Here is an 18,387-nt window from a genome sequence, read left to right on the forward strand (position 1 = left end):
TCCAACAGTCTCTTCTGGCCTCCACAGGTGCCTTCACAGGTGCTGTCACAGGCACATACATTCATACATACATACATAATCTATATGTTTAAAAGTGGTGTATGACACACACAGACACACAGACACACACAGACACACACACACACACACACACACACAGACACACACAATGAATGATATATTGAGTTCAACCTTTGGAACCATACCTAGTTATGGGATGTTAAACACCTGACATATGGACCTAAGAACTAATAAATAAATGCCATTTTTAACTGCTAAGTTTGCTTATACGGTGATGGAAAATGAATGTAAATGACTTGCAGGCAAATCTATGCTGGTGACCCTGGGGACTTTGTTGTATTATAGAAAAAATGTAGAATAAGGCAACTTACTGAAGTTTCACTTTAAATTACATACATTTTCTTATCTTATCTGAAAAGGATTGAGGCAAACATTCTTACTTTATCGTGGGAAGAAGTTTAGACTACTACTTTGAAAAATTCTTCTTGAAATAATTGTTACACCGTGATTTGGAGACCTGCATTTTACATTCTGCAGCAACTTGAGACTCCACAAAATCTGTTTCCTGAATGAAAAGTTGAATGACTACCAAACATTTCAGAAAAAAATCTCAGAGCTACAACTTGTTCTTATTTTTAAGGCAAACATAGCTTTTTTGTTTGGCATTAATTTTTTGCTACTATGAATTCCTGTGTTAGAGTCTTCCTGGTCTGCTCATTATTTTAATAGTGATAGCTCTAAGCAATTCATTTGAAGACCAGCTTTTTGTCATTTTCTCTCTTTTCATTGGTGTATCTCATGCTAGCACTTTAAAAATTATTTGTAAACTGACAATTTTCAAATTTCTCTATTCAGATGACAGTCTGGGTAGAAGAAGGATTTAATTGAGACTTTGATTTTCCTTCTCCTTTTGGATTTTCCTTCCAGAGAATCACGAATTCAGAAGGAGTAGTTAGCCAAGAAAAAAAAAATCACATTCTCACATGAGGCATTGTAAGTTTTATTAGCAGAATTTCTCTAGGAAAGGTTCTTGTGTATTGATAGATAGACCTGACAGCTGGATAAGGTGGCCAGTCTACTGCACAGAAATTCCACGCATTCCCTAGGTTCTGTATTTCTATATGATCCTGAATGTGCTCTCCATTTATGACATGAAATTTCTGAGTTGGCGCTTTAAACAAAAAAGAGTATGAAGAGCCTATCTATTATGAATAATTTAGTCAATAAGTCCAGAATTTGGAACATTGAGGCTGAAAATGTCAAGAAGAATTTAAAGGTTTTAAATACCAAACACATGGAGAGATTAGTTCTTTGAGAATGAGTAGGTGAAGCCAGGTAATTCTAGAAGTCATAAGCATGTGTGGTGATTTCTTTTTAAATAAACAGTTAATGTATACCTTTCTGCATTTGTGTATATGGCCCTTCAGCTCTGCCTCAGTAACATCATAGATCATCTTTGGGCATTTATTTCTGATCTGTTTTTGCTCCTATAAGATGGACAGAGTATATATTACCTGGTCTATAGAATTTACTAGTTTACATTTCATGTAATAATGTTTTATTATTTTTTACTTTTACATACATATTTATATTATTATACATATATACAATAAACTATGTACAGAAAGAAGAACCACAACCATGAAACACTAAGGAATTATATAAATGTTACATTTATATTGTTTTCCCTATTTGTATTTGGCAAGCTTGGACAAAACATCTTTTCTATCTTGATGAGTTTACAGTTCTGAATGTGAATCAATATCTGTTATATCTCATCTCTGTCAACATAAAAACTTCTATCTACAACTAAAAAAATTTTAACCCCTAAACAACTAAGCTTAATTGTAAGACTAAGCTATATGGTCTTCAACCCCATCAGAGACTTGAAAAGGAATAAAATTAATTGTCTGAGTAAACAGGAAGTGCAAGTTAGCAGCTTCCAAACTAAGAAAATGACAGAGACAGTTCGCTTGCTTAGACAGTCATCAAAAACTCTCTATAAGGTTTGAGCATCCTCTTGAGCCTTCTGGCCCATTATATCTGGCAGACATTTTTGTGAGGCAGATGGAGGGACTATTGAGGACTTGGTTACCTTGTCTTTGTAGAGTTTGGCCTTCGACTCTGCCTGCATCCAAGATTGCCCACTTTTTGGCGGAATTCTGTCTGTAGCAGAAATGACATTTTCCCCAGGGGCTGGTTTGCCGCATTTGATGCCATCTCCATAAGGAAGTTCTTTGATGCTTATTATATTCTCAAAGATAGGCTGGATTTTGCCAGGAGTTAACCCGTCTTATTGTCCAAGTATTGTTAAAATCATAAAACCATCTTTAAATTCCACATTCTAAAGGTCTCTGAGGTTTTTGATGACCAGATCTAAATATTTTACCTTATATATCTATAGAATCATATCTATCTGTTAATCCTAGGGTGTAAATTCTTGTGATGAAAATAGACTAGTAATTGACATGACCATGAGTTGATCAACTAACAATTAACTTGTATTACTTAATTATTCAGGACAGCCTGCAATAGCATCTTCAAAGTATAACAAGTAAATCTTGTATTGTAATTGAGATGTGTGGGTATGCTACCTCATATAAGAGTAGAAATATATGTAATGTTGTATGAAGAATGATCTTAAATTTGAATTCTATACCAATGTATCACAATTAAAATTGTTTTGCATCAATATACAAAATTCTATAATGAATTAAAATTAACCTTGTTTGTGAATAACAGTTAAGGCCTTAAATAGATGAGTAGATTCAATAATCTACTTTTGTCTTGTCAGGATTACACCTGACAGGATTCATTCCTCTCAGCATGCTGAACACTGACATCCTGCATCCTTCATGTTCCAGCACCATGTGCTTTGGTTGCTGTTACTCATGGGAACAGGACAGTTCCCAGGAATGTTTGGCAGAAAGCTTCTCTTATCAATTGGTCCAGAATTTCAGACTGTTCCACACAGGACTTCTATTAAGCCTGGAATTTCTCAACATTTAAAAACTAGACCACAAATGCTATTCCTAGCTTGCTTTACCATTTTCTCTAATTGTATTTGGGCCCCTACAAAGGTATTATTTGTCCCAAGTCAGCCAGAAGAAGCCTTAAAAAGATAAAGATACTCCATTTCCCTTAAAGAAGATTGGGTAGAATTTGGGTTGTTTTCTTGGGATATGGATGTTTATTTTTATTGGGAGTTGGTTATAAATTGTTATTGGCCTTAGTCAGAGAGAAAGCAAGATTAGACTCAGGGACTGCTCTCTTCTTCCTTTATCTTTCTTTCTTAGGTATAGAGAATTGTTTGAAAAGAAAGAAGGGGGAATATAGGAATATATAGTGATGACAGTTCATGTAATGACTTTTGAAGAGACTAAACAAATTTATTTAAAATATTATTAGAATTTAATGCTTTTTCATAGTAAACATTTATTTCTTTTATATATTATGAAAAATACCATCATACTGTCCTAAAAATACTGCCTTAGAAGTGTTAGTCATGATTTTAAAATTACCTGATTCTTATTAGGTATTAGTTTTCATCTTATATACTTCCAACCATTTGATGTTCCTCTGTTGAGAAATTTCTGTTTAGCTCTGTTTCCGTTTGTTAATTGTATTATTTGGTTTGGTATTGTTTAATGTCTTGAGTTCTTTTTGTTTTTTCTTGCCAAGCTGACTGTTTATTAACTGACCAGATTACAAAAATACCATGGGCAACACCTTAAATCATCTGTATAATAAGCCTGTTTACCTGGTATTTACTGTTGCCACATCTTTACTTTCCACAATGTGAGTTGTCTTTTTCTTCATTCCACCTCGTGGAGAACATAGTTTGAAGGGCCACAGAAAGTTATTTGCTTTCTTGAAGTGTTTTCCAACTGCATATATCTCATAAATTAGATCCTCTATCCAGATGACACAGAATTTACCAAGAGAACAAGAAATCAAGGAATTATCTGTCAATGCAATTTGCTACTTGATTTTGCCAGAGCCTCACTTACAGACTTCAGGTTGGGGTTACCCCAAGCAATGTATGGCTCCACAATCTTCAACATGTTAACCAAAGTCTTGTAGAGCTTAACAAAGGTGCCATGGAAGATTTGTCAAAGACAAAGAAGCTGAAATACTTTGTGGACCTTTGGGCTTATACCATTGATAACCTAGATTCTGATGACAAATGCCAATTTTGGTTCTGCAGGCATGTAGAAGTTTCCAGCTTTCCATGCCGTCTTAGCCATGAGATTCTCAGTCTGGTACGTGTGCTTGTCCTCCCTATGATAGATAGTGCTTGGCCTTCTCATAGATGAGCTCCCTCCTTGTCTTTTACCGTGTCTTCAGGGCAAACTTCTTCCGCAGGCACCACACCTTCAACTCTGTGAAATTCCTTCGCTTTTTCTTTAGGGTTTCTGGCACAGTATGAACCTTCTTTTTCTTCTCTGGTATGGCCTCCAAGGTTCTAGCCTTTGTCAGATGCAGGGTTGATGAAGATCTTCTCCCAGTCTGTAGGCTGTCATTTTCTGTTAACAGTGTCCATTGCCTTACAGAGCCTTTTCAGTTTCATGAGGTCCCATTTACTAATTGTTGATCTTAGAGCCTGATCTATTGGTGTTCTTCTGTTCAGGAAGTTGTCTCTTGTGCCAACGAGTTCAAGGCTCATTCCCGCTTTTCTTCTAACAAATTTAGTGTACCTGATTTTATGTTGAGGCCTTAAATCCACTTGGACTTCAGTTTTGTGCAAGGTGATAAATATGAATCAATTTGTGTTTTTTTATACAAGTAAACATCCAGTTAGACCAGCACCATTCATTGAAGGTGCTACCTTTTCCCATTGTATACATTTGGCTTCTTTGTCAAAAATCAAGTTTCCATAGGTGTGTGGCTTTTTTTGAGGTCTTCAATTCCATTGATTGAATTCCGCCAGCTATTTCTATGTCAGTATGGTGCTGAGGTTTTTTGTTTTTTGTTTTTTTTAAATTTACTGTTGTGCTATAGTACAGCTTGAGATCAGGAGTGGAGATTCCTCTGAAAGAATTTTATGAGTGAAAAATACCTAAGGAAATGCTTAGCTTCTTAGTTATCAGGGAAATACAAATCAAAATGACTCTGAGATTCTAGAATGGAATCTGCCAGAATGGATAGGATCAAAAAGTCAAATGACAACACATGCTGGGGAAGATGTGGAGAAAAAGGAACACTCCCCCACTAGGGAGTGCAAACTTACACAACCACTTTGGAAATAAATCTGGCACTTTCTCAGAAAATTGTGAACTGTGCTATCTCAAGACCCAGCTATACAACTCTTGGCCATATACTGTAAAGATGCTCCACCATAAGAGGACATTTGCTCAACTGCTTTTATAGCGGCCTTATTCATAATAGCCAGAATCTGGAAACAACCTAGATGTCTTTCAACAGAAGAATAGATAAAGAAACTGGTACATTTACACAATGGAATACTACTCAGCTATTAAAAAGAAGGAAATCTTGACATTTACAGGTAAATGTAACAAGAAACAATCATTCTGAGTTAGGTAGCCCAGACCTGGAAAGCCATGCATGGTATATACTCACTTAAAAGTGGGTATTAGCTCAATGTAGATGTCCTCTGAGATAATCCATCCAGAGTGCAATTGAGACAGATGCTGGGACTTGCAGCTGGACTCTCAGTGGAGTTCTGAGAGTGATATGGATGCACTGAGGGATGGAAGGACCCAAAGGGTTCAGGAGCTTCACAAGGAGACCATTAAGGTAGAGGATCTAGACCCAGGTGGGCCTGCAAAAACTGTTCCGCCAATCAAGGACAATGCATGCTGTGACCCTAGACCCCTGTTCAGATATAGCCAATGGACAGCTCATTCTCCATGGTTGTGGGGAGAGCAGAGACTGCCTCCGACATGAACTCTGGTGCTCTTGATCTTATCAATTCCCCTTAGTGGGAAGGCCTGCATGGGCACACAGAGGAAAAGGGAATCAGGCTTTCTGGATGATACCTGATAGGCTGTGGTCATATGGTGGAGGAGAAGGTCCCCTTCTGTCAGAGGCCTAGGGGAGGGGAATAAACCAGAAAAGTTGGGGGGGGGGAGAGTAAGAACAGCAAGATACAACCAAGGGTATAATAATCAGGATGTAATCTGAATAAATTATAATAAATTAAAGTTAAAAATAATCATCACTATAAAAAATGTAGAAGCTATTTTTTGTTTTAATATGTAAGTACTCTTTTCTCCTTCTTCACAGTGATATCTTGTATTTGGGTGAATGATTCTTTGCTCATCCTTAGTGCTCTAATAAGGCCTTTGATTGTGATATACAGCCCTTCTATTTACAAAGGTTGCTATTTGATCCTGGCCTGACCTACCATGGTCCTCACTCTTTTTTCGCCATACTGATGAACTCAGGAATGGTTAAATGACCCATGCTGAAAGAGCCAGTAGGTAATTGATAATAGTTTTCATTCTGAAGTACTTATGGAGGGCCATTTCTACATGTGCAGTATAAACTCTAACAAAATACAACTCCAGACAAAATGAGGCCAACAAAAGGACGATTCTAAAATGAAGGGAAGAGCAACTTTTGAGGACACAATTTGCATCCTTGATCTATTTCTCCAAATTGTTTTTAAATATGAAACTCAACAGTTCATTTCACAAGTAAGAAAACTACTAATAAGTACAGATGTATGAGTTTTAATATAGTATGTATTATATTTTAAACTTGGGTCACTTGCTCAAAGTTTTCTTCTGAATCTATCCCCCTTAAAAGCCTCATTTCTTAGTCTGTGCAGGTTCTGTAACAAAATATATCAACTGGGAGCTTATAAATAACAAAATATTTCTTATATATAGTTTTGGAAGTTGAGAGGTAAGATAAAAGCGCTGGCTGGATAGTATTCCATTGGGTAAATGTACCACAGTTTCTTTATCCATTCTTTGATTGAGGGACATCTAGGTTGTTTTCAGATTCTGGCTATTATGAATAAGGCTACTGTGAACATAGTTGAGCAAATGTCCTTTTGTGTGGTGGAGCATCTTTTGAGTATATACTCAGGAATGATATGGCTGGGTCTTGAGGTAAAGTTGTTCCTAATTTTCTGAGAAAGGGCTAGATTGATTTCCAAAGTGGTTGTCCAAGTTTGCACTCCCACCAGCATTGGAGGAGTGTTCCCCTTCCTCCACATCCTTGCCAGCATGTGCTGTCACTTGAGGTTTTGATCTTAGCCATTCTGGTATGTGTACGATGGGATCTGAAGTCATTTTGGTTTGCAATTCCCTGATGACTAGGGACATTGAGTGTTTCTTTGAGTGTTTCTTGGCTGTTTGATAATCCTCTGGTGAGAATTCTTTGTTTAGTTCTCTACCCCATTTTTTATTTGGATTATTTGTTTTGGTGGTGTTTAATTTTTTGAATTCTTTAAATAGTTTGGATACTAGCCCTTAGTCGGATGTAGGGTTGGTGAAGATCTCTTCCCAGTCTGTAGGCTGTCATTTTACTCAGCTACAAAACAAGGAAATCTTGAAATTTGTAGGCTAATGGATGGAACTAGAAATGATCATCCTGAGTGATGTTACTCAATCTCAGAAAGACACACATGGTATATACTCACTTATAAGCAGATATTAGTCAAATAATACAGGATAATTACACTACCATACACAGATCTAAAGAAATTAAGTAAGAAGGAAGACCCTAGAGAGAATGCTTCATCCTCAACTGAAGCAGTTGAAGAGAGGGAACAGGAAGGGAGCCTATCACAGAGGTCCTCTGAAAGACTCAATCCAGCAGGGGATGCAAGCAGTTGCTGAGACTCACAGCCAAACTTTGAGGTGGAGTGCAGGGAGTCTTATGGAAGAGTTGGGGAATAGAGGGACCTGGAAGGGTCAGGAGCTCCACAAGAGGACCAATGGAGCCAACAAATATGGATGGAGGAGGGGTTGCTGCAAAGACTGATACACCAGCCAAGGACCACGAATAGTGAGGAACTAGACACTCTCCTCACATGTGGTAGACAGCACAGTCTCTTTGTGGGTTCCTTAATAAGGGGAGTAGGGACTACTTCTGACATGGACTCTGCCTCCCCCATGTTGATTACTTCTCCCTGATGGTCAGCTTTGCTAGGCCACAGAAGAAATGGATGCAGGCAGTCCCGATGAGACTTGATAGGCTGAGGTCAGATGTTAGGGGAGAAGGGATCCTCTTTCTGAGGACTAGGGGAGGGAGGAAGAGGGCATGAGGGAGGGTGGGATCACGAGATAATAAGGGAGGGGTTACAATCAGGATATAAAATAAAAGATGCTGGCCAGAGACTTGGTTTCTGATGGGGGCCTCTTTCTTCTTCATTGTATTTTCACATGGTAGAAAGTAAAAGAGCTTCTTCAAGGCCTTATTCAACTATATCCCTCTTGAGGACTCTATTACTTAAAGCTCTCACCTTCCCTTTTCATTGTCTTTGAGGTTCAGATTTAAACATGACACCACCTTCATGTTGTATTTTCTTTTTTTTTTTTTTTTTTTTTTATTTCTATTTTTTTTTATTAATTTATTCTTGTTACATCTCGATGGTTATCCCTTCCCTTGTATCCTCCCGTTCTTCCCTCCCTCCCATTTTCCCCTTACTCCCCTCCCCTATGACTGTTCCTTAGGGGGATTACCTCCCCCTCTATATGTTCATAGGGTATCAAGTCTCTTCTTGGTAACCTGCTGTCCTTCCTCTGAGTGCCATCAGGTCTCCCCCTCCAGGGGACATGGTCAAAGGTGAGGCACCAGAGTATGTGAGAAAGTAATATCCCACTCTCCACTCTACTGTGGAGAGTGTTCCGTCCATTGGCTAGATCTGGGTAGGGGTTTAAGGTTTACCGCCTGTATTGTCCTTGGCTGGTGCCTTAGTTTGAGCGGGACCCCTATGCCCAAATCTGCCTATCATAATGTTCTACTTGTAGGCTTCTAGGACCCTCTGGGTCCTTCTACTTTGCCTTTCTCCCATGATTCTCTCATCTAGAATCCCACTAGAATGTCCTCTCCTCTGTCTCAGTTTCCCGGTAAGTGAAGGCTTTCGTGGGACATGCCCCTTGGGCTAATATGCAGATATAAGTGAGTATATACCATTTGAGTCTTTCTGCTTCTGGGTTAACTCACTCATTATGATCATTTCTAGCTCAATCCATTTATCCACAAATTTCGGGAAGTCCTTGTTTTTAATAGCTGAATAGTATTCCATAGTGTATATGTACCACAGTTTCTTTATCCATTCTTCTATTGAGGGACACTTCGGCTGTTTCCATGTTCTGGCTATTATGAATAAGGCTGCTATGAACATGGTTGAGCAAATTTTCTTGTTGTGTGCTGCTGATAAACACCTTCAGCAAATTGGCTGGATACAAAATTAACTCAAAAAAGTCTGTAGCCTTCCTATACAAAAATGACAAGCTTGCAGAGGAAGAAATTAGGAAAACTACACCCTTCACATTAGCTACAAGCAATATAAAGTACTTAGGAGTTACTCTAACTAAGCAAGTGAAGGACCTGTTTGAAAAAAATTTCAAAACCCTAAAGAAAGAGATTGAAGATGACATGAGAAGATGGAAGGATCTACCTTGCTCATGGATAGGGAGAATTAACATAATAAAAATGGCCATCCTACCAAAAGCAATCTACAGATTCAATGCAATCCCTATCAAAATACCTACACAATTTTTTAAAGACATTGAAAGTTCAATTCTGAACTTCATATGGAAAAACAAAAAACCCAGAATAGCTAAAACAATCTTGTACAATAAAAGGTGCTCTGGAGGAGTCTCCATACCTGATCTCAAACTGTACTATAAAGCAATAGTAATTAAAACAGCATGGTACTGGCACAGCAACAGGCTGGTTGATCAGTGGAATCGAATCGAAGACCCAGATATGAATCCACACACATATGGTCATTTGATTTTTGACAAAGAAGCTAAATCCATTCGATGGAAAAGGGATAGCATCTTCAACAAATGGTGCTGGTCTAACTGGATGTCTATGTGTAAAAAAATGCAACTGGACCCATATTTGTCACCTTGTACAAAACTCAAATCCAAGTGGATTAAAGACCTCAACATAAAACCAGAGACACTAAGTCACTTAGAAGAAAAAATGGGAAAGAGCTTGGAACATATTGGCACAGGAGACAACTTCCTGAACAGAACACCAACAGCCCAGACATTAATGTCAACAATTAATAAATGGGACCTCATGAGGCTGAGAAGCTTCTGTAAGGCAGGAGACACTGTAAAGAGAACAAAGCGACAGTCTACAGACTGGGAAAAGATCTTCACCAACCCTAAGTCTGACAAAGGTCTAATATCCAAAATATATAAGGAACTCAAGAAATTAAATACCACCAAACCAAATAACCCAATCGAGAAATGGGGCATGGAACTAAACAGAGAATTCTCAACAGAGGAATATCAAATGGCTGAGAAACACTTAAAGAAATGCTCAACCTCCTTAGTCATCAGGGAAATGCAAATCAAAACAACTCTGAGATTCCATCTTACACCCATCAGAATGGCTAAGATCAAAAATTCAAGCGACACCACATGCTGGCGAGGATGTGGGGAGAGAGGAACACTCCTTCATTGCTGGTGGGAATGCAAACTAGTACAACCACTTTGGAAATCTATCTGGTGCTATCTCAGAAAAATGGGAATAGGGCTTCCTCAAGACCCAGCTATTCCACTCCTTGGAATATATCCAGAAGATGTTGTATTTTCTTAAAATGTGTAATTGTGATGATAACAAGGGATTTTAAAATACAGAATATATAAAGAAATACTTTACCTGTTTCTGCTGGAACAAGAACATTTCCCCATGTTTTTCAGCCTTAGAGTGTAGTCCCATTTGGGGCAAATGGGTATAGGAACATCTGAAAATGTGTGCATGGGAGTACTACAATAAGAAAGTCAGGAAGCTTTGTGGTCTGGATCTTGATTTACTCCCAATATGCTATGGGATCTTGGACAAGCCCTTGTCCCTTTGTGGATTCAATTTCTCTTCCTAAGTAAAATGAAGCTGTTTTTGAAGTCCATAGTAATTATTAGTCAGAAAAGTAAAAATGTGAACAATATTGCCAAGCACATTAGACAGTGATACAATCTATGTCAACTTAAAATTTAGTACAGATCAACTAAGTTTTATACATTTTTACTGAAAAAAAATCCATATATTTTGATCATGTTTTCCCTTCCTTCAATTCCTCCAGCTGCTCCATACTCTTCTACTCAGACAACTTTGGTCTTCTATTTCTCTTTCAAACAAACAAACAAACAAACAAACAAGCATAGAAGAAATAAAAAGAAAAACAAAGAACACCCCTCCAAATCTCCAAAAGCCAAAACAAACATGCAAAAGACTAATGCGACAAAAAATGCCAAAACACAGAAAAAATGAAACAAAATTGTATAAAATTATCATTGATTTTTGTTTTGTGTTGATCAACTAACATCTGAGCACGAGGCCTAACATGAAATATGGATATCTAAGAATTCTCCATTGGAGACCACAGATTTTCTCTTTGCCTGCAGGAGTATCACTTGTAAATAACTTTTTGGTTAGGAGTGGGGTCTGTGTCTACTTCTCCTTCTCAGTGCTGGAATACCAATGGCTTGAGCTTGTGTAGTCCTCTGCTGTTTGAATATACTAAGATTTTTGTGGTTGTCCCTTGCCTATGGCTGTATCATTCTAATAGGCCCATATTGTTTGGACATTTGTCACTTCTAAAACTCATGTTGGAAGCAGATCTCTATTATGACAATATGATGAGGCAGGACATTAACAGTTGACTAGGCAAGGAAGGGCCCACTCTCATGGATGAGAATATTTCTATCATAAAAGGGCAAGGTCAGTCATCTCTTGCTGTACTGTTTAGTGTTTTGTCACCTTGACACATAGGGTTATCTTGGAGAGAAAGCCTCAATTGAGGAAATTCCCTTATCAGATTGTCTTGTAGGCAAGACTTTGGGACATTTTCTTGATTAGTGATTCATGTAGGAGAGACAACCCACCTGTAGTTCCCGTTCTTCCTGTGTTGGTGGTTTTGGGTTTCATAAGAAAGCAGGTTGTTCAAGACAGTAAGCAGCATTCCTTCATGACTCTGCTTCAGTCCCCCTTTTCAGTTCCCTGCCCGAGCTCCTGGACCCGACTTACTTCTATGATAAACTGTAATGTGGCAGTATAAGCCAAATAAACCCTTTCCTACCCAAGTTGCTTTTGGTCATTGTGTTTTATTACAATAGAAGAAAGCTAGAACAATCTCATGCCCTCTACCATATGATAACAAGAAGATCCTCACCATATGGGGTAGCTCACCATATGGGAGCACAAATTCTGAGGGGATTCTTACTGCTTTGTTTATTTGCTATGTCGAATGGATGTTCTCTCTCAAATGTTATGCAACATCTTTGATCATCTTCTGGAACTTTACTACATTTCGTCTCTCTGATGACATTAAATTCTTCTCTCTGAAGTTGATGCTTGCCTGTTTAACCTTCAGAATTGTGAACCAGTAATTTTCCGCTCAAGTATTATTTTATAACATCATCAAATGGTCTGAGACAATGTGCTTCCTCTAATTACTGTGAATTATAATTGCTTTCTGGATTATTAGTCTGTGAGAGTCTCAAGGACTTTGACAATGTTCATCTTAATCTCTCCTGTCTGAGTCAGGTACTTAGTGATTGCTATTTAAGAAATAAGAATCACTCTTATTCCTTCAGGAGATTACTAGGAATATGCTATGGCCAGGTATCTGAATTTTTGAAAACTTAAAAAAAATATAATTTATTATAATTTATTCAGAGTTCATCTTAAATATTATCCCCCTGCTTGTATCTCCCCATTCCCACCCTCCTTTCCTCTTCTGCCCTATTCCCCTCCCCTAGATCTCTGACAGAAGAGGACCTTCTCCCCTACCATATGGACACAGCATATTAGGTCTCATCCAGATAGACTGATTCCCCTTCCTCTGTGTGCTGCTGGTCCTCTCCACAAAGGAGAAGTGATCAAACCATGGGCACCAGTGTTCATGTCAGAGGCAGGCCCTGTTCTTTCCACAACCCTGGAGAACGAGGTGTCCATTGGTTATATCTGAACTGGGGTTAGGGGGATGGGGCTGGATTTACTGCATTTATTGTCTTTGGTTGGAAAACTATATTGGTTGCTCTAGCTTACCATATCCCATTTTTCTTTAGTTATTTTGGTTTATATTCTTTGCCTGATTTGTTGGTGGTAAAGAGGAAAACAAAAGTAAATCTAATATATTTCCCAGTTTTTGCCTGCCTGCTTCTTTTTCTTGTTTTAGGCTGATTGTTTTTTTTTTTTTTTCTGTGTGTTTTGGAAGTCAGTTTCTAATTATAATCTTTTAAATTGTAACACACACCCTTTACTACCTCCCCCCCTTTCAAACTAACATTAATGCATATCAATATTTTCATCTTGGGGATGAGACAAGATGCTTCTCTGGACTACACTGTCCTCTCCTTTTTTCCTAAGAATTTTAGTGAAATAACTTTTAAATGCCAGAACAAGTTATAATTAGTTTTAGGGATATGCTCTAGATTTATCAGCATACTTCAGCATTTTCTTTTACCTTTGTTTTTAGATCCTAATCCTTACCTCTAGATTTAAGGTTTACCCAAGGAAATAACCTATTATTAGTACTTTTAATAAAGGTACAAGGACGGTAAATTATCTGTTTTGTAACAGTAGAAAACAGTGTCTTTTCCTACCTCTTGAGTAATTGTTAAGTGAATATTATATTGAATTTTCTTAATTTGTAGCACTATTTTCTGACATCTGTTTTTACTTATGAAAGTTATGTTTTAGCCTAATTATAGTGATATGCGAGTCATGCATCATTGTTTGTTAGGTTTTTTTTCAATCTTGAGGTTCTACAGATTCACTTTTCTTTTATTATTAAGTTTTGAGTGTCTGTCTCCTCCTTCTCCTCCTCCTCCTCCTCCTCCTCCTCCTTTTCCACCTCTTCTTCATTCGAATCTGATATTTTCTGTGTAGCCTTAACTGTACTGGACTCAATTTATAAACCAGGCTGGCTTTGAACTCATAAGTATCTGCTTGCCACTACCTCCCTGAGTTCTGGGATCAAAGGTGTGCACCACCATGCCTGGCTTTGTGGGGCTTCTTACTGGCATACTTATCTTATTTCTCAATGGCTACTCTCTTTCAAATCTTATGCTAGAACCTTGCTCATCTTCTGGAACCTCACAGCACTTCTATCTGCTGGCATTACTTTTATACTCCCCCTCTCTACTATTTTCATCTGTTGCAATCCTTCTTGATCCTTATGGTTCAGCTCAAATTTCAGATCCACAAGAAAATCTTCCCTAATTATAACAGTTAGAATGAATCGTTTCCTCTCCCAAACATCATTAGCATATTTTATAGACCCAGCACATTTGACATATTTAGTCCACATAGCTTTCTCAAATAAACACAGAAAAGCATAGTAGAAAAAGCACAGGCGTTGGAAACAGACAAGCCAGAATTTAGATCTCAGCTCTTCACGTACTGGATATGTGTGGTAATTTGGGAGAATTTAATCTACTGAGTGTTAGTTTCTTCATTTAAAATGAAAATATCTTCTCAGTGAACAGGCCCAGCTTACCAAATCTTCCCACTTACCTTATATAATTCAATTAACAAATACAAGGTAATCTATATTTATTTTTGTTCTGTGCTCAACTCTCAGATGGCTCAAGATATTTTCAGTAGACCTTAAAAATATCTCATGTGCAAGTTCAAACTAGTCTGGCAACTGTAGACCTCCATGAAGCCTTGAACTGTATCTCCTCTTGGTCTCTCCCATCCCATATTTAAAGATCCTTTGGACAAGAAATAACGTAAAAGGAAATTAATTCTAGTTTCCATGGCTTTATTGTTTATTTATTTATTATGGATTTATTGGATACAATCCATTCATTGCTTATTTTTTAATACTGTGAAGGAATACAGTGAAAATAAAATGTATGTTATTTTGCTTCTGTATGTGGCCTATAGTAGAAAGATAGTAAAGAAAGATATTATCTTATACTCCATACTGAAGTTAATTGATGCATTTATTTATTTAACAAACGCATTTGGTTTTCAACTAAAATTTTAAACACTGACTTGTTGAATAGTCAAACAGAATTCTGCTAACATGAAGCACATAGAAATTAGAAAAGATATACTTCAAATGAACATCAATAGCAATATATAATAACTGTGGTGAGTAGTATGAAAAATACTACATTCCATGACATATAATAATAAAACATCCCCAGAAAAGGCCCTTTGAGAGTCTAATGACCTAAAAGGAGAGCTGAAAGAGTTCAGTAAGAAAGCTCAATGCAGAATGGTCAGCCATGAAATCATATACACACGAACAACAAAAAATGGCAGGTGGGGTTTATATATGTTTGTGCATATACATACATGTGTTTTTATGTAACAGTAATAATCACAGAAAAGGAGGCTATCAATTTGAGAGTGGGGGACATGTTGGAAGCTTTGTTTTTTAAAGAGGAGAAAGCATCTGAGAGAAATCCTCTGGGTAGAGAGCTTATGTGCCAATGCAACAAGAAGATGTTCTTTGTAGACCCTTATTGGGTCCAGTACCTGAAATACCAGAGTGAGGTGGGAAATCTCTTGTGACAGAAACTGGAGGCACACTCATCGTGTTTGTTCCTGAACTGGTTCTGTAGCACCTTGAATAATCACTTTATCTACTCCATTTGCTGCAGCTTTCTCCCCCAAGCTCCTTTTTCATTTTTTGTAAAGTAACACAAACACACACACACACACACACACACACACACACAAACACACATTTGCATACACACATATACTTTTACTCATTATTATAATCATCATCAATACATGAAGAGAGACAATTTGAAAATTGCTGAGGTAAAGGATTCATATTTCTCCAAAGAAATAGTATTCTGAGATACCTACACATGCAATATGGATAGTATTATATGTTCTTATGCAGAACAATTTCTCTGAAACTACTCATACTTTCTGAAGCATTTTCAGATCAGAGATGGACCTTCACTTTACTTTTGCCTAGCCAAAAAGCACAAATAGTCCCACGTTTTGCTCTTGCCTTAGGTGGTTGGTTATCCACTTGTAGAGAGTGCAAATATGAAGAAAATGGATTTTCCCTTCCCAGCATCCATCAGTTGCCAGCAGTACCTTACCTAGAGTAGAACTCCAAGAGTCTCCTCCCTATCTGTGCTGTGATTTCAGATGGACGATCTTGTGAAAGTCTTACTATGTCATTCTAGACACTGTGAATTCATTATGAAATTACCCTGTCATAAATGGAAAATACTCTTTCAATACAAACATATGCTTCTTTCAATTTCCTGCCTCTTACAATCTCTCTGCTCCTTTTCCCCAGATGATCCATGAGCTTTGGGCAGAGTATGCTGCAGATACCCCATTTAGGAGTGAGTCCTCCAGTTTCTTGTTCTCTGTATGTTGACTGCTTGTGGGTTTCTGTATTAATTCCCACCTGCTATGAAGAGAAGCTTCTGTAATAAGGGTTGAGAGATGCACTAATCTATTGATATAAAAATAAGAACATAGAGGCAGTTTGCTTATGTCCATTTAGAAGAATACTTTCCAGCCACACATTTTTGGCTCAGGAAATTATACTATACATGGAATTCATTTTGTGGGCCAGGCTTTTTTTTAAATTAGTTTATTCATTTTATATTCCAATCGTAGCCTCCTTCCTAGTCTTCTCCTGGTCCACAATCCCTGCCTCTTCCCCATATCCCCATTCCCTACTCCTCAGAAAGGGAGAGCTCTCCTCCTTTCCAACTGCTCCCAGACTGTCATGTTTCTTCAGGACAGTCTGCATCCTCTTCCTCTGTGGCCAGGTAAGGCCTCCTCTCCAGGGGAAGTGATCAAAGCACAGGCAACAAGGTCCATGGCAGAGCCAGCCACTGGTCCCCTTACTAGATGACATACATGGAGTTTGAGTTGCCTATCAGCTACATCTGAGCCCAAGACCTGGGTCCTCTCCATGCCTGGTCTTTGGTTGGTGTATCAGTCTCTGCAGGCCCAGATTTGTTGGCTCTTTTGGTCTTCTTTTTTATTATTTTTATATAGTTTATTTTTAATTTATTCACTTTACATCCCAACTGTAGATCCCTCCCTTGTCTCCACCTGGTTCCACCCTCCCTGCCTCTTCCTCCTAACCCTCCTCCCCTTGTCCTCAAAATGGGGAACCCTTCTCCCCTCCCATATGATCCCAGCCTATCAAGTCTCATCAAGATGGCTGGAATTCTCTTTTTCTGTGGCCTGGCAAGGCCATTCAGCCAGGGGAGGGTGATCAACTAGTGAGCAACAGAGTCCATGTCAGAGAGACATCCCCTGCTCCCCATATTAGGGGACCCACATGAAGGATGACCTGCCTAGGGACTACATCTGAGGAGGGAGCCTAGATCCTCTCCACGAATCAAACTTGGTGGTTCATCAGTCTCTAGAGCCCACCCCTGGGCCCGGATATGTTGTCTCTCCTGGTCTCCTTGTGGAGCTCCTGTCTGAGTCCTTCTATCCCCCAACTCTTCCCAAAGACTTCCTACACTCAGCCCCAAGTTTGGCTGTGAGTCTCAGCATCTGCTTTGATTCCCTGCTGGGTGCAGTCTTTTTGAGGACAGCTACGGAAAGCTCCAATCCTATTCCCTCTCTTCAACCACTTCTAGTGTCTCTTCTATTTGCTCTTCTGAATGAGAATTAAGCGTCCTTCCTAGAGTGCTCCTTGTTATTTAGCTTCTTTAGGTCTCTGGATGGCAGTGTGGTTATCCTGTGTTACATGGTTGATATTTACTTATAAGTGAGCATATACCATGCGTGCCTTTCTGGGCCTGGGTTACCTTACTCGGGATGATCTTTTCCAGATGCATCCATTTGCCTGCAAATTTTATGATATTCTTTTTGTAAATTTATTCAGATTACATCTCAATTGTTATCCCATCACTGTATCCTCCTGTTTCTCCCTCCCTCCTGCTTTTACCCTATTCCCTTCCCTTAGGTCTATGACGGAGGGGGACCTCCTCCCCCACTATATGGTCATAGGCTATCAATTATCATCTTCGTAGCCTGCTTATCTTTTCTTTGAGTGCTACCAGGCCTCCCACCAAGGGGAAGTGGTCAAATATGAGGCATCAGAGTTCATGTCACAGTCAGTCCCTGCTCTCCACATGACTGTGGAGAATGCCCTGTCCATTGCCTAGATCAGAATAGGGGTTCAATGTTTATTGCTTGTATTGTCCTTGGTTGGTGCAGTAGTTTGAGCAGACCCCCCCCTGGGCCCAGATC

At 38.6% G+C, this 18,387-nt stretch overlaps 1 protein-coding gene and 1 pseudogene across 6 annotated transcripts in view; one reads left to right on the top strand and one right to left on the bottom strand.

The window, feature by feature from the left end:
- LOC311600411 (BEN domain-containing protein 5) overlaps positions 1-18,387 on the top strand; it is a 1,156,253-nt gene that overhangs the window by 311,636 nt on the left and 826,230 nt on the right. The window lies entirely within an intron of this gene.
- LOC311599072 (large ribosomal subunit protein uL30-like) lies at positions 488-8,511 on the bottom strand (annotated as a pseudogene). The gene is made up of 4 exons: positions 8,459-8,511; positions 3,810-4,486; positions 2,117-2,313; positions 488-586 (listed from the first exon to the last, which is right to left on the bottom strand). The product of its transcript is annotated as a large ribosomal subunit protein uL30-like (transcript).

Source organism: Acomys minous, assembly GCF_964271855.1.
Source record: "Acomys minous genome assembly, chromosome: 6".
Lineage (NCBI taxonomy): Eukaryota > Metazoa > Chordata > Mammalia > Rodentia > Muridae > Acomys > Acomys minous.